The following is a 5,558-nucleotide window of genomic DNA, read 5'->3' on the forward strand; positions in this document are numbered from 1 at the left end:
GGGAAGTCCCGGGCGAAATCTTGACTGTCTGAAAATTTTATAAAAACTCTTTAACTTTACGAATAAAAAGTTATTAATAATTTAAGTTGAAGAAGTTAAATGTATAGATACATGTTTTTCATATTCGGACGTGAACAAAACGACAAATACCCAGAGCACCATTTATCATGTCCTCCGTAGTACTGATAGAATGCTAAACGACGCCAACCGCGTCGAAGACATTCATATGTTTGGAAACACTTTCGGTATTCCGTATTTTACTCTTGTGCGAATCCTTTTCGACTTGGGGTATCGATTTTATCAGGGGCTTACTACGTTCTGATTTATAGCATTGGAACAAAATTATCGGTCCGAAAATATTGCAGGGAAAAGTTCCTGTTCGATTTTTTATCTTATTTGTAACGTGCATGGCCAATTTGGCGGAGCATAGTATTTTGAAAAAGGGTAAAAAAATGCTTTGCGTATGTTGTAATCTGTACAACGAATATATGCGGACGTGAGCTCACTAAATTTGAAGTTGCTGTATCCGTTTGTACACTAGAGGTAGATAGGCACTAACAAGTAACCCAATACTCAAGTTGTTTGATTAATGAGTTAACTTGCTCAGCGCTATTACTGATGAACAAGACGTATTTTAGAGAATTTTAGCTAACGTGTGCTGCGTGTACTTATTATTTATTCTGATTATTGTCACTCTCATATTTATACTCCATTTTTGTGTAGTTCTATAACCATACTCAGACTCCTTACCTAATCTCTTTTTAAACTAGGCATTTTTACGAGCTTTACCCAGCTACCACTTAATTTCGGAAAGAAAACATTCAATACACAAAAACGTAATCACTTTATTAAATATCCCTTGTAAGAATAAACAATTGAATTGAAGGAAAAGAACCACATGTCAGAGAATATCAAATTCCGTCCATTTACTGAGAGACTTGTCTCCTTACTCCGTATTAGCAATATAAGTAAAGTGGAATAAAACCGTCTTTCCCTCGGGATAAACAAAAGTACCTACATACATTATTCAAGTGCCAGTCATCGTGGTGGATGAATGACTCTCGATACACGCTGCGCCGATAATTCATGCCTCGAGTGAAGACAGGTGACGACACGCGACGCCATTTTCAATGCATTACGCGCCTTTTACAGAATTTATCGCGCTCCGCGTAGGTGCCTTATTCTTGCCATCTTACTTTTATATGAAGTATGAGACAATATGGAAACGTAGGACAGATAGACTGTATTGTTTTATATGAAAAACGCGCGTTTGCTTATGGGACAAAAACTCTCGTATTTATAAACAAATGTCGTAAAAAAACCTGGCAGAATAAAATCAATCGTTCCATTTAACATTTTCTACCATAACTTGTTAAATCACGACAAAAACCTATCATCTATTACAGCATAAAGAGAATTCCTTTTCTCATTTTTCCTCCAGCAAAAATTGAATGGGTGTACTCAGTCATACATTTGAGTTACTAGCTAAAGACTTATAGCTTAGGTCCACGTATCGCATAAAAGAAACGAGAAATCTATCGCTGAGAAATATGTTTGTCATGATCCAGTGGGCGATATTTATGGTTTTCATTTATCATGAATTATATAAGACCTCAATGCTTTTCTAAAAGAAAAAGTATATTTGGCCTCCTGAAAATTGTTTGGCATTTTATATATTTACATAACATATTGAATACTTGTTTCATTTAAACCTTCAGCGATGCATTCCAAGAACATGGATGGCGCGATTTTTTAAGCAACCATTTTCCAGATAGGAAATATTTTGTTACAGGAAATTGCTATTAAAATATTTTTTTTCTCGGAATACATATCATCACGTTTACCCAGAAATTTATCTGAGTAAAATTTATTTGATACTCAGTGCAGATTACAAACAGTAACATCGATCGAGTCATTTCAATTTAATCAATTAAAATGGTTTGATTAAGAACTTCCAAAAGCTAGTTCACACAATAAGCAATTTGCTAATGTTTTGAAGTGACGGCCACGATCAATGAAATCTAAGTACCAATTTGTGAATGACCTAAATTCGTCATTTTGGCAAGTGTTTTTGCACATTTGCCCCAGTGTTATGTGCGAACATACATAACATAGACCACCACCTATCCATTAGGCTCAATTAGAATAGCTTCCATCCTTACGATATCAGGGGCAAATCGTGCCCTCAGCATAAGTGAAGTGGGAGCCTGTAATAGTATTATCTTTACACTTCCCTCCATTTTATAGGACAGGGAACATTCTGAGAGGGTTCCACATAATGGAAATTCTCGATATTCAAAAATCAAACGGAAATTGCAAATCTTTGCCCTAAGGACGAGTAATTTTGAATATTGTTATATAACAAGCACGATACATTGAATTATATTCGCACGTGTGAAAATAAGCTATATGATTTTCAATATTAAAAACAACGCGGTGTATTTTAGTGGCTTTAGAGAGAAGAGTGTTTTTTTCGGGTTTGGAATACTGTATGGCTAATTAATAGATTTAAAAAATCAAAAAACTCACGTTTTTAAATGACGCTGGCATAAAATACTTTTTAAAGTGAATAAAAATCGGTCCAGCCGTTTTTATAGTTGTAAATTGCGATGTCTTTGGGTTTGAAGCTACCCAGATATTTTCAGCATGCCAGCTTATCGGGAAGTGTCTCAAAATTGAGTTGCGAAAATCGAACCGGAACGACAAGCAAACAAGCAAAAGCTGATATATTATTAAGTCGCAGGTAGTTGTGTTGCCAACCTTTGTTTTTAATTTATAAAATGTACCTTCAATAAAGAAACTTTACAACAAATGTTGTACTCAACGAACGTACATAGCCTGTAAGTAATTTTTGTTACTTTCTAAAAAGAAGATTTATTTCCAGTTTTTGTTAAATGTACCAAAAATCTTGCTACAAACGGATTAGAAAAAGAACTACATTGTATTCTTACCCTAATGATTTATGTTTTGCTGCCGTCTTAATAGAAGTAATGTAAAGGACCAAAAAATTCGAGAGAGAATATTCGAGCTAAGGAAGCAATTTATCGCCGGTCTTAATCCTTGTTGACATACACTTATCGCACCTCGGCTTAATCAGAGCCGGGTCTAATGATAGCAAACTGTCTATACGAACGTAAAGTATGGATGTATTCCTAGTTTATATAAACACTGTAAATACCAAGAGACGTCAAATTTTGAGGATATCTATAGGACTGGTTGGTTTCTTAAAGGCTTATCTAATTAATTTAATGTCAAATCGAACGTCATGTATTTTGATTGGTTCATCAAATAAATAACAAATAATTGTACCACTTTATTGAGGATCAACACATTATCAGAGTTTTATGCTGATCGGAATAACGGGATTCAAAATACAATGAAAAATAAATTTCTTCTCAATCCGTTTGCTTATTTCGCAAGCTAGAATATTTCGTATCGTAAAGATTTAAATCGAATTCATACAATATTCACATGACAGTTTCATTTTATGGCTTATTATTGTGTCCGAAAAGTGTAAAGTGCAGATAAATTACGAGGAATGTTTATTATAACTTTAGTTATTCCGGCACTTCGATGGTACAAAATAAAAAAATCTGTGTTTTCAAATTCGGGTGGGAGGGATAACATTATAAAAATAACATAAAATTACCCCGATGCACGTATCTATTACATTGTATCTATTTACTTGAAAATTCTGGTTCATTGTGTAAAAAAGCAACAAGAACATCACACCATTGATTTCCTTATTAAAAAATTGGGCTATTTTATTTCTTAATCAACTTAACAGAGATAGAAAATAATGTCAACATCTTTATTCGTTTAAAAACGATGCATGAAATTTCGGAACGCATTCCTAAATCCTTGCCAAGCTTAACTGAAATGTACAGCTGCATACCAATTTGTCCAAAGACAATATTAACTCCCGTTTAGTTACGGGTGAGCATGCTGGCATTTATTGGCTAATGCCTTACCCCTATTACAGCGTCTACGAATTTCTTATTAATGAGTTTTCGTGCGATCAAACCGGACCAATGGTCTAATTATATTGATTTAGTTGATTATCGAGATAGTAGTATAATGTGTTCGAATTTAACACCACTCATATATTAAATACTGTTTATAATAATAAATAGGTAAATCTCTTGTAATTATTCAGTTTGACTTATTTTAATTGTATTTTTTTGACGACTAAGCTCATTTATTTTATCAAAATGACTTCCCGTAAACAAAAGAACACCATATTCACTACTCACTCCAAACCTGTCACCGTGGGTATGTATTTTATTACCAACGGCTCATAAAATATAGATTCTTTGGTACTTTCACAGTGTATAGCTAAACTATATGCTATAAAAGATGTCATTGGAATTCTAACAACCAGCTTATATACGAACAAATTATTATATTTAAAACACACCTTATAAGCGATCATGATAAAACGTTAAACATAATATTGTGCAATAACCCATATTCCTCCGCCTATTCGCTGTCCTTTTAAGCGTAATAACCATAAAAACAATTATTTTGAAACTGCTCATAACGGGCGCACTAAAACAAAATTGTTCAGATAAGTAGAACAATATAAACGGATCTAACCCTTGAATGTCGTAGTACAATAGCGGTAGTATTATTTATAATTGTCACAATTTATCGTAGTATTTAAAATTGGAACAGGTACTCCAATCTATTAAATATAATATCACAGGTACACAACAGCCTATGGAGGTTATATTTATATACCCTGTGTATAAAGCAAGCGAAGGTATACGAACTCTTTGCAACCGGAACTCCTTTAGTTATGCCAGTACTCCCACGGGAAGACTACCCAAAGTTTAAGGAATACACATATTTTGACAGATATTTTTGTATTGCATCCTACTCTCGTCTACTACTAAGAAAACCGGTTTCTATCAAGATTAATAGATTCATTAACAGACTACAAAAATTAAAAGATACACTGGCTCAATTACTTTTGAAACTCACGATCGGAAATAAAAATACGATAGTATCGTTTAAACCAACTATAATAAGCATATGCATGACGTAATAAAACCCAAAGTAAGTTTATGCTCGCGCACGGATTTGATATAAAATCCTGAAAATTCTAACTCCAAGTGCTAGGAAACTCGGTGAGAACTCAGTTCGATGCATTCCAAATCGTCCAATCAAGTTCGGCTTATGGTGCAAGTTGAATACAAGGTTGAACTACGAGTGCTTTCATACTGTGGGAAAACTTTCATTGCATAAAGATTTCTTTTATTTTTATATTAAATGTTATTATGGATATGAAAAGGGGTGAAAGGATCCCTTAGACGTCCATCCCACCTGCCATATTTACCCACTTTACCTACGTCACAACAGTAGGGTGTAATGTAAAATAAAGCGTATACAGAATGTATATTGAAGCAAATTTCAATCGTTTTTGATTCCGTTATAAAATTCATATTTAACTAGGGTCTTGCACTTGGGCTTGGCACTGACATTCAAATACAATTACACTAGAGTAATTAAAAAAGGCTTATATGAGCATTAGTAGTACAACAATATCTTTCTCAAAT

The sequence above is a fragment of the Trichoplusia ni genome, chromosome 17 (genome assembly GCF_003590095.1).
Source record: "Trichoplusia ni isolate ovarian cell line Hi5 chromosome 17, tn1, whole genome shotgun sequence".
Classification (NCBI taxonomy): Eukaryota; Metazoa; Arthropoda; class Insecta; order Lepidoptera; family Noctuidae; genus Trichoplusia; species Trichoplusia ni.